We start from the raw sequence: 12,682 nt of genomic DNA on the forward strand, positions 1-12,682 counted from the left end.
GCAGGCATCCAAGAGGAAGCTACAAAAATTGCGGAAAAAGTGCCCAAAAAAAGCAAATATTGTGAAGCAAAATGCCGAGTAAACAAAGCTGGTTTTGGCTTCCAGGAGCTCGCAATTTGTGGATTGTATATTTAAAGTTGAACAAGATTATTCAAGATGTTAAGCTGTATCTCACACCTTTATTGGTGCTGGTTTTTCTTAAAATAAAGACTGTACACACATAAATTATGTCAGAAATACTTAATTGATCCCCAGGGGGAAATTGTGATGTTACAGTTGGTCTGATGTAAAGCGTAGAGAATTATAGCAGTAGAAATTATTAAAGTATGAAATATCTAAATGAATAGTTTCCATGTCAGTGGCTCAAAATCAATCCAGTAATAATTTATTGATTTTAAACTCAACACTGCAACAAGAGGGAAAAAAAAGTGATAATGGGCAGAAGAAAAACCGCTAAAAGCAGAGAAGAGGAGAGAAACTAGTGTTTAGAGAGAGGGTGAAGGTGAAAAGGTGAGAAAGCCTGCAGAGACTAAAGTGTCAGTGTTAAACTATTGGCAGGTTGGAGGCCAGCAGCAGTCACGCTTGTATTACCGAGATGCTAACTTCATGGCTAGCACCTCTGTTCTCTCCCAAACACATCCTGCACAAAGAATGCATCACCTCACCGGCCAACAATAATAATTAACATCCGTCCAGCCAACTTCAAGGCCTCTGTTACCACGGCGGGGGAGGGACAGTGGAAGAGGAGGGGGAGGCAGAACCACGGAAATACCATACAATATGCAGCTCACCATATCACCAACTTATTCTACAGAGCTGGAGCTAGAATAGCAGCGAGCTCTTCACCCCCTCTGGAAGAAAGAGGGAGATCACTCGTTGTGTTTGTATCGTTGGGCAAACATTGTGTTTCTCTTTCTGCAGAGCCGGGCCGGGCCAGACCGCCTCATTTCTTCTGGCATGGGCCCGCACCACTGAACCTTGGCTTTCAATTGCCCCTGCTGGAAGAGAGTCCTAACCACGGCTTGTGGCACCGAGCACCACATGATACAATTAGAGGGCAAGCAGAGCGGCACCTGTCATGAGACGTGAAACCGCAATGGCTTCAAAAATCCAGGGCTTCTTCACCAAAGCCGTTACACAGTAGATTTGTGCTTTGACGGAGGAGAAACACACAAAGACGCAGACCGGACTGGGTATTTTTGTTGGGCTGTTAGGAAGACAAAGTGTTTGGTGACTGGGTGACGCATGTTTGCCTGCCTACCATGGAGGCCAGGGTTCAGTTCCCGGCAGAGGTGCGGTGCTGTGGCTTGGCCCAGTGCTCCAGCTCACAGGTGAGAAGGTGGGATGGGGAGGTGGAATATGTGGTAGAGATAACATGAACCCCCACGTGCACAAGGGTTAGAATTACACGAGGTTTGAAGAAATCCAGGTTAACAGACGGGCCAGCTGTGCCGGGGCTTTTGTACGTATTAAGAATGTGCTCAGACTAAACATAGCACTGCATTTAAAAAGTACAGGAGACTTTGTTGTTGTAGCTGTTTCCCTACAACTACTGGTGACAATATGTCCTCTAGTTTAAGGCTTATCAGATGCTTAATTCTATTTTGGTGATGTTAATTTTACATATCTGGAAAATGATCACAGCTGCACTTATTTAACTGTCCATCTTGACAACTATGAGGTAAGCAGTGCTGCTGTCTCAACACCCATGTTACAGAAGACCTATTATGCTCATTTTCAAATTCACATTTTATTTAAGGTTTCTACTAGAACATGTTTAGATGCTGTATTGATAAAAAAAAACAAACAAAAAAAAAAACAAAAACTTTTTCTCATACTGTCTGTGCTGGAACACCTGTTTTCACCCTCTGTCTAAGACACTCCATTTTGAAGCCTGTCTCTTTAAGCCCACCTCCCAAAAAAGCCCAGTCTACTCTGATTAGTCAGCGTTTTCAGGTCTTCTGCATCTCGGTGTCTCAGTGTTGCCAACTTGGCAACATTCTCGCCTGATTTAGCCATCACTATTATTAAGGGGCGAGCAACCAATGTAGTGACTTCTTCAGCCTGTCCAGGAAAAAGTGAGAGAAATATATTGGAATTGATTCCCATGCATGCTTAGTTATCTGCTGAGTTATGGCAGTACACAGCTTTCCCATCACCAGGGCTGCGATTGAGCTGTGCGGTAGGTGTGAGACAGGCAGGAGGAGACACAGCTCGTCGTGTAAGTGGAGGTTCAGTTGTAGTGAGTTTCTATGGTTATGTTGACACTGGATTGGAAGCAGGAGAAAATGGTAAGTGGTGTAGCTCTCAAGCCATTCAAAATTTCTATTACTTCAATATATATGCAAATGAATGCGGGATGATGTCACCAATATGCACATGCATGTATGATGTCATCTGGGGACTTTTAGCAACTTTGGAGTTAATGCTGCTATTTGCAAGAAATTGGCAAAACTGCTGCACTAGAAATGCAGCTGGAAAACTGCAACAGAGAATAGCGGCACTTTCTGCCATGAAAAGTCAAACCAAACATGTTCTAGCAGGAATATGATCCAAAATCAGGGGGAAATAAATAACATCAGCATCCCAAGATTACATGCTTCCCTGCCGTTAGCATGTAGCTACATGTTGCAGTGTACTTGCAGCAGTGTACTACACAGCTATGACTGTGTATAGCGGGACTTTCTCCAGTTAAAAAATCATCAATGAAAGCTTCTAAACACAACTGGACAAGTTCCAGCAGGAATATGATCTGAAATCAGGGAGAAATTAACAACATCTGTAACCAAGATTACATGTTTCCCTGGTGTTAGCATGTAGCTACATGTAGCAGTGTAGGCTATGTAGGGTAAAGACTTGCAGTAATGTGGAGCAAGGTCTCCGCCAGGATCTGACATCTTGTAGCCAAAATAGAAAAAACATTGGAAATGGAGTATTCAGAACAGTCTGAAGCCCAAGGTTTTTGCTCACAGGGATTACTTTTACATGTGTTTGCCTACTTATTTGAAATTTTGGCCACATTTAATGTGAACATCTGACATTCTGATATTATATATAGGACAGACAATAAGGAAAAGCATTTTAGGTCCCCTTTAACGAGTCTACAGCCATGCTAGTGGTTCTGTGAGACTGTCTTAGGCACAGCTGTACTTTGAGCTCAAAGCTACACTGGCATGCTAACATTCTTCAATGACTATAGAGACATGCTAATTTTTAGCAAGAATAACGTCTACCATGTTCACTTCGTCTTAATTTTGTGTGTTACATTTGCTAATTAGTACAAAATGTGAAGATGGGATGGGATGGGAACGTCTTTATTTTTGCAGGTATTTGATTGTAAACCAAAGTAACAGACATAAAGATTTGACCTGATGATGGTGCTACATCAGAAAGGTGATAACCAAAATTAATACAACTCATCCGGAGAAGATCATGGATATCTGCATGGCTATTCATCCAGTAACTGTTGAGATTACATCTTGAGGTTGATATATTTATTGTTTAATCACTTCCAAAGAAAATGACCCACAACTCTGACGAGGTTAAGTTTGTTTCAGATGTGTTGACTGGTTGTAAACAGCAACAGCTGGACAGAGGAGGCCGTTTCAAAACACTCCCCCACAAAACCCATGGGATCCGGGTGTTATCACCTCAAATCTGACTGGCAATCATATGTTCCCCGGCTGCACTCTTCAAGGTTATCATAACTAATCATTAAAACCTGAAGCTTTCAGAGGATATCCTCTTCAGCCACTGCGAAGAAATCGGTTATCTTGACAGCTAGCTGAGCTACATCACATCCAATCTGACTGAGAGACAGGCTCAGCACAGCCTCTGAGATCAGATAACAGCTGCTCTCTCACCAGCGTGTCCCACAGCTTTTCCATCTCTCAGCCCTGAGGGATCGAATAACAACTGTTCTGGGGCCAGCGTCGTCCGCAGAGTCTCCATCTACTGGCCTGAGGGAGCTGGTCGCTGCCTGGCGAGAGAGAGGCAGGAAGGAACTGGGTGCTTATGTCATTACCGACGGGGTAATTGCACTGGAGTGCCATTGATGCTGAGAGCCTCTTAAAAGGTGTCAGGATTGATTTGGGTGCGGACGGGGCCCCGAGTCTGGCTCATGTGTGTTCTCACCTCGAGCTGACACGCCAAACGCATGTTCCCCCTCTGCTCCGGCCCCCAGGGGAAGCCATTAGCCATGCAGACATGGTAATGGTGTCATTTGAGCCAATCGAGTGTCAAATGAGAGTCAACGCCACGGCTAACTAGCCACTGGGCAATCGCGATATCACACATTACGCTGCTTCAGCCAGACACCTCAGTGTTACTGTTGGTCAGAGGAAAGTGTCTCTAAACATGTCTCTCTATAGCTGTTGGAAGTGAAAGTAGGTTACATAAAGACGTAAATCAACTACTGCATGATGACAGAGGAGACAGCAAATGTTGTAAAGCAATTAATGTTGGTAATGAATACTGCACTGCAAGCCAAGAGTAATGAAATATTATCATCTAGCATAGTTTGGCCATGGACCATATTAAACCTGCGCAAGTGAATTCATTTCAACATTCACATGCTTGTAAAGTGAGTCCCTTCATATGTTGGAGGCGTGGCTTGTTAAAAAAATTCAGTATGATACATTAAATGCAATGAAGTATAAATCACTGAAATATTCGTTACCAGATTTAAACACTTTATTAAAGACCTAAAGCCATTATAAATATGGAGCTTGAATTTGGTATACAGAGAAGAACACTGGAAATCTGCAGTAGTTTTTCTTACTTTTATTTTTATTTTATTTTCATTGTTCTTAATTTTTTCTGTCTGAGCTGAACAACATGTCGGACCAACTGCTTTGTGTTTAAACTGCGAATTAAATAAAGTTGAGTTGAAGGCAGAGAAGTGTCGAAATTGTTCTCTTTGGGTTGAAGTATTCGAAGCATGTCTGTCTTTTGGCCACACCCCTCTTAGTGATAGTGATGTCACAACAGGTGTTTTGCCTTTGACAGAATACCTGTTGCAGCATCCCTAATGAGGTTGTGGCCACTGCAACACAACTAAACAATGTAGACGTTATTTTTGTACTGAGATTCAATTTTGAATTAACCTTTACCACAATTAAAACCCTGTTGGTTTTGAGATGTATTTCAGTGATCCAAACACAAGAGGACAGCTGAGACACATTGCCACATCACACTTGTGTCCATCATGCGTCTCCAGCCGACCACTTGTGTTCAGATTTTGTGCCTATGTCACTTTTGCTAGAAGGTCAAAGGGCCCTGTGCATAGTTATTAGGTCCACACTCTTGCCAGTCATGTTAGTGGTTGTGTTGGTACAGCTGGAGATATGCCATGTCTTCTTCCTTAGGGCAAAACGATGGACGGTCACGCAACACTTTGTAAATTTGTTAAAAGAAAGTTCTAGAGTTGGCCCACTTTCATTAAAAGAACCACCACATTCTGCACTAAGCCCTAACCCTAACCCCTAACCCCTTGTCCCAGAAATAACTGCAATAAACTAGGGCTGCCCCCTAATGGTCGACCAAACGTCATTAGAAAGGTCATTAGTCGGCAAGATTTCATTGGTCGTTCAGACATAGAAAATAAACAAACATGAAACTCTCTTAGGAGCTGCACCTTGTCAAAATAAATCAAAACCTATATGATCTGGACCATTTAATTTGAAAGGACAGACACAGGAAGTGTCCACGCTCAGCAGTCAGACAGGAGTCAGGTTAATTTCCAGGGCTGGTACCTGCGGTTATTCCACAGGCTAGTTAATAACATGTCGGGCAGGAAATCCAAAGTGTGGGATCATTTTGAGAAGGTGAAGGACGAACCCAAGGTGATATGTAAACTCATCTTCATTGGTCAGCTACAAACATGACGTATCATCTGAAACATGGAAGTAGCTACATGCCCATTAGCCCACAGCGTCATTAACAGGCAGCTCGCTCAGTGTGTGACGTGCACTTGTAGATAAAATATAGGCTTATATTAATGATACAAGTACAGTTTCAAAGAGCAATGAAATTTTAATCCTTAAAGTGATAGTTCAGGTTTTTGGACATGAAGTTGTGTGAAACGCTGACTATCTGTAGCTCTGATGTGACGGTGTCACTACTCTCAACGAGCCTCCTGCTCTGAGAAATCGTCTGTAGCTTACCGGAGAAAAAGTAGTTCTGAAGATGTATGGGGGACACGTAACCAAAAGGTTTTAAACGACAAAAAAGTATGCATGTGTTTTGTTAGACTATTTCAATAATTTTGAAACATCCCCGCATTATGTCACACCTTGCTATCAATTGGGACTATTTTCTGGCCAGTATCACTCCGCCGTGCAGGCCCACAGGACAGCATGGCAACAGAAATCAATAAGACAGTTCATCACCACGCTGTGCAGGTGCGCAGGATAGCAACGGCTAACGAAAACTTCATCGGCTGTTTCCAACAGAGAACCAGTAGGCTATTATTAGTGAGGAAAAAGATGTACTAGCCCTATATATATATACCTACTACTACAGCGCGAACACCAGCTCAGGCTCACGACACACCCTCGTCAGCTGCTGTAGGTAAATAGAGGAATACCAAAATGGTGCAAACAGCTGTGGGAATAAAAACATTGCCGGCTCCCAATTCCATCGGTTTCCTGTTACAGATGTAACCCGTAGGCAACTTTGGCTAACCCACCACCAGAACAAAGCAGAGACTGGTCATAATCACATATGAATTCACATTTCTATGTGATTTATTACTCATGTCACGGATTTAGCAGTTCGCCTAATATAATAAACTAAATGCCTACGGTAAAACAAGGCTGCGTATAATGTACTCTCCACAACACAACAGACTATTAGTTCAATCAAACATTTTGTTTTACAATCAGTTACAGACATTTTTATATAGACTGGTATTAGGTAATATCTCTCTCTTTGGGCACAGCAGTGCGGAAATTGCGTTTTCTCTGTCCGTCGGGATCTGTGGGCAGCTGAAGTGAGCCTGACAGAAGCGCAGTTGCTTCACCCTCGCTGGCTTAGTAGCGAGGTTCATACCAATTGACACAAGCCAAAGTTGCCTACGGGTTACATCTGTAACAGGAAACCGATAGAATTGGGAGCCGGCGATGTTTTTATTCCCACAGCTGTTCACGCCATTTTTTTATTCCTCTATTTACCTACAGCAGCTGACGAGGGTGTGTCGTGAGCCTGAACCGGTGTTTGCGCTGTAGTAGTAGGTATATATATATAGGGCTAGTACATCTTCTTCCTCACTAATAATAGCCTACTGGTTCTCTGTTGGAAACAGCCGATGAAGTTTTCGTTAGCCGTTGCTATCCTGCGCACCTGCACGGTGTGGTGATGAACTGTCTTATTGATTTCTGTTGCCGTGCTGTCTTGCGGGCCTGCACGGCGGAGTGATACTGGCCAGAAAATAGTCCCAATTGATAGCAAGGTCTGACGTAATGCGGGGATGTTTTAAAATTATTGAAATAGTCTAACAAAACACATGCATACTTTTTTGTAGTTTAAAACCTTTTGGTTACGTGTCCCCCATACATCTTCAGAACTACTTTTTCTCCGGTAAGCTACGGACGATTTCTCAGAGCAGGGGGCTCGTTGAGAGTAGTGACACCGTTACATCAGAGCTACAGATGGTCAGCGTTTCACACAACTTCATGTCCAAAAACCTGAACTATCACTTTAAGAATATTCAGACGTTGGCAATCCATTCGATAGTAATCAAGACATTTCACTCACATCTACAAATCATCAGAGGAAAAGTCAGGGGATAGCCAAAGTAATTAGGATTTATCATCTGGGAAACATGAACATCAGAACCAGATTGAATGGCAATCCATTTGATAGTAATCAAGATATTTTAGTCTTGATCAAAGTGGTGGATCTCTCACCGCCAAACCAGCTGACATAAAGTCATCATCCCTCAAACCAGGTGGAGAGCGTGGCTAAAAAAAGTTAATTCTTCTGAACTGAAGAAACGTTTCTGAGCCAAACATTTGAGCAACAGCAGGCCGGACTCGATCCTCAGCCAACAAGGACACCAAGCTCAATGCAAACAAAATACTTTCTCCTCTTGTCCAATTACAGTTGGATAAAAGAATAAAGCATCACCTGCCTTCTCCTATCGTCTCTTCGCCTCCTTCTCTTTTTATTTTCGTCTCACAGTCGTTAGATGCCTGTTGATGACACGTAACAGACGCGGGAAATGCTACATGCTCTTTCCTCATATTTAACTCTGACAGGCATGACGCTGTTGTATTACATTGTCGCTAAGGTGACGAAAGCCTTCTTCATCCACATCTGCCATATGCTGAATGCATTACACACCATGTGTGTGTGACATTAACGCCAACAGCTAGAAGGTTACATACACTATAAAGGCCATGTTTTCACACTCGCGGCACCTTTCCGGGAATATGTGTTCATTTGTCTGTGCATGTACATGTGTGGTAATCTCCGCAGGGACGGAGGTCGTGTGCAAACATAGACGCATGTCCACACGTGTCGTGGTCTTTGCCTACATCAACATCAGTTAAGCTGTGAAGGTGTCTGTCCATATGAATCTGACAGCTCACATCAAAGATCAACACTGGTTGAAAGAAAAAAGAGCAGTAACAGATCTTTTGCACAGGCTGCGTTATTTAATGGAAAACAATAGTCAGCTGATTCACTTCATTAGAGAACAAATAGACGGTCTTCTTCTTCTGGACTTAACACTGACTTTCCCACATGTCCAAAGAAAATCTGGTTCCAGGATTCCATGGAAACAACATTTCTTTTTCCTCTCGAAAGAGAGCGGGTCCTGGAACCACTTCATTGTGGGAACTGAATGACAAATGTTGGATTTGTCATTTTAGCGAGCGCAACATCCTCAAAGAAACTATGTGTAACGATGACAAATTGTACTGGGACCAGATGCATGAAGCACAAAGTTTGGTCTTGAATCGTACAAAAATCTTTTTGCCAGATTTATAAAGCTCCCACAGTTAAACTGGGCAGAGATTTTACTTTATCATGCAGGGTGAATTAAGTCAGACTATACATTTCTATATGAGCAAAAATGCATGCCTTCTAGTGAATTAAAATATGGACTTGCAGATAATGCGACTTCAAGTAGCATCATTTCAATTGCCAAGTGTGTCACTGCAAATCCTACACACTCAGACAAACCGACAAACAGCCTTAAAGGAGGAGTACTCCCTCCCGAGGCTCTCTATGGTCCCAGAAAAAGTTTTCTATCAAATGGTGTTAGCAAGAGCGGAGCACCCTTAGAATGAAAGCATATCACTGCAAACAGACTTTGATGGAGGCCGAACAAAAGACAGCAAAAAGAGTTATAGAGCATCCAAAAAAACCTTCCCGTGCAGCATTTTCCCAGTTTCTTGTGTCCATTTGTGGGCTTATGGAAATTTAAACAAATATTTCGGCTTAACTATTGCTGAACTACTCATTTTTTGATTATCCGAAAATAAATGCTTTGTTTGGCAACTCTGTCAAAGTCTGTCTGCACTGACATGCTTTCATTTTTTGGGGAGCTCTGTTCTCCCTAACACCATTGGATAGAAAAGTTTTTCTGGGACCATAGAGAGTCTGAGTTCACAGGTGTATAAAGAGAACTGGATACAGCATTCGAGGTAGGGCTCGGTTCACTCCTACAAAAGTTACTTGGACGGCCCAAGAAGCCAAAAAAGTTTGAGTTCCCAGGTGTAAAATTAACCAGATCTTCTGCATCCTTGGGTCTATGTGGGACTTTCATGACCAAGTGGGTAACTTGGAGATATAAATATTCAATCTTGCGGTTCTTCCAGGCTTTTGAAATGTTGTCCAACCGAATGGATCAAATCACTTTTTGAATCCCTTTTCTCTTTACAAATGTAAGTCCACAGAAAGTCTTTTAGGGCCCAATGTCATCACGTTATGGACTCCGAAGTTCTAACCCAGAACACTTGCAGGGGGGCTTTTGTATTTAATGCGAAAGATTTCAATCAGCATTCACTCCCAAGACAAATGACTCTGATTGCCTTCGATTGGCAGTTTTGACAATACCACACCCAGATAGATGCGCTAACACTCTGTTAGTGATGTATCGAAGACTCTGTCCCCGGATCTTAACTTGAACCAAACCCTATCCCTAACTCTAACTACCAAAGGGGGTGCGAGGCATTTACAGGCGAGAAGTTGTATTCGATTTACATTTTGATACAACACCAGTGCGATGGAATGATGAGCTGCTACAAAATGCTGTCTGTCTCCGTCCAAGCAGCGCTCGAACATTGTTTCTGATTTAGTCAGCACCGAGTTTGAGAAAGAGAGTGAACAAGTAACAGATATAAAAAAAACTGGCCCCCATGCTGCTCTCTACTGATTATTAACCTGGTTTCCAGTGTGTTTGTGGCATTGAACATGACAAACCAGTAGAAAAAAAAAAGAAGGGCACACTCGTCTGCTGCAAAGTCGTGTGCACAGCGCTGGTCTACTGGCAATGGGAAAGGTGCCCATTTTCAGTGGGTCTTTTCGTGTTTAAAAAACCTGCATAAATGCGATAATTTTGGTGGAGAAAGGGGTAAAAAGATTGGTTGCATTCAAGCAGTTGCTTAAGTATGGCCTGTAAGGGGAGAACAGGCCCATGAAATACATTTTACTGTTACTGTACACGTGTCTACCACAGTATTTTGTGTATGTATTATATTTTATTCCTATATTTTAACTGCTGCACTTTTTTATGAGTTAGATACTAATAAAATTTTACTGCTGTGATTTTATAAAGCATTTTTGTAGGGAGCCTAAGAACTAAGTTTTCACTGCAAACGACTGCTTCACTGGTTTTTGTATCTGACGATAAAGAACTTGAACTTGAGATTGGTCATTAATATTATTGAGCAGTTGCAGCTTCCAGCGTGTCCAGGCCCACGGTCTCGCTCCGCTCGGTGTTATTAATCACAGCCACGGTTTTGGTTGAGCTAGGACTTGCAAAACAGTGGATTTCTCTTCTCAGATCTGTTCTGGGCTGCTTTTCAGAGGCTCATACATCATATCAGAGCCTGGGAGTCCCGGAGTGGCCCACTGACATCTCTCTCAACAAGGGGCTGATGAGCGGGGCCCGATGGTCACCACCGTTTTACCGCGCCAATTTCAACACATCTCAAAAACCACCTCTGGGGGCATCGCCGCTTGCCCCGCTGTGAATTACCATCAGCTCTTTGTGGGCTGAGGGACGAACTCCAGATCTGACCATGGCTGCGCCGAGATGGGCCGGCAGATGGAGGATTTTCCGCGGCGCTCCCGCTGGGCGTCCCGACACACAGGGTCCAGTGTTCTTCTTCTGTCCTGGGCGCCCCACGCCAACCCATTAACACCGGCACCACGCTGAAATGCATCTTGACACACCTTCCCCCTATCTTTCTTCATCTCTGTCTTTCTCTCACTTTGGGACCTGTTAACGCTGGCGACCAACAGAGCTGCACTTCAGTGAGGTATCAAATAGGAAATGGGGTTTGGTGTATTACCCCCCCTTTATTCCTAAAAGTGTGTGTGTGTTTAGCCAAAGTGGGAACACACACCACAGCTTGAAACAAAGTGCATAGACCACAGAGAAAACATACACACACATGAATACATAGATACGCAAACTAAATAAAAAATGCAATAGTGGATAAAGCAGGAGAAAAGAGAAAAGAAAAAGAAAAATGGCGGAGGAGGTGATGTGGTAAAAAACTAAATAAAATAAGAATAAAAGTGTGACTATAACCCAGTCAGGACTTTTTCTTTTTTCCCTCTCTGTGAGTGTGTTGGAGGGGGAGCAGAGGGAAAGGCCCGAAAGGAGCGTTTGATTAAATCTGCGGTTGACGTGTGGGACAGGTGAGATTGATGAGGTTCCTCTGCATTTCACACTGTGCGGAGAGCGGGGGTACAGGAACAGAACGCTGCAGTGTGGCGGGCCAGGGCTCGGGGCCCGCTCGCGCCGTGGGGTCCCTCGGCTGATTAATGGGACTGGAGGCCCTTCAAAAACAGCACTCCCCGCAGACAGGGTCCGACGGTGCTCCAAAAATAACCAGGCAGGGGAGGCAGCCTCCAGCCTCCAGCACTAACAGGCTGCAGCTTCTGAAGGAACCAGACTTCAATACGGCCTGGGGGGAGATAGCCAGGAGGGGCAGTGCCTACTCAAGACAGGAAGCTGTAATCTGGCTCATTAGAAACTAAACGTTTAATGACTTCTCTGGTTTCTGGGAAGTGACAAACACTGACAGCTGATATTGTGTCAACTATGGTATCGGATTACCTGCTGATGTAATTATATGCAATGTGACATTCAAACCAAATGAGTACAAACAAAATGTGACACTAAAGGGCCACAATAAAACATCTCTCTGAAACTGCTTTAAGAACGAGTTCTCCAAGCAAGCACTTCAAAGACTTCCTGTCCATGCTGTTAAAGGTTGAGAAGTTAAAGTGCTCTGAGGAGTGGAAAGTTTAACATCTATAGTTTCATGGCTCATGACTGAAATCTTTATCTCCTGAGGAAGTCTTTGTGTTATGACTGAAAGCTCCAGAACAGAGTGTTTTGTCCTGTTTCAAACAAGCCAGTGGTAGGTTAAAGAACTTCATTTTTAGGTTTACTTCTTAAAGTTTGGTTCTTTAAGTCATGTGACATATATCACTATACTAG

The 12,682-nt window shown here is 43.2% G+C and overlaps 1 protein-coding gene across 1 annotated transcript in view; it reads right to left on the minus strand.

Moving 5' to 3' along the window:
• wars2 (tryptophanyl tRNA synthetase 2, mitochondrial) overlaps window positions 1-12,682 on the minus strand; it is a 109,288-nt gene that overhangs the window by 21,542 nt on the left and 75,064 nt on the right. The gene's annotated exons all lie outside the window — the stretch shown is intronic.

This window comes from Epinephelus lanceolatus, chromosome 14, assembly GCF_041903045.1.
Source record: "Epinephelus lanceolatus isolate andai-2023 chromosome 14, ASM4190304v1, whole genome shotgun sequence".
In the NCBI taxonomy this organism is placed as follows: Eukaryota; Metazoa; Chordata; class Actinopteri; order Perciformes; family Serranidae; genus Epinephelus; species Epinephelus lanceolatus.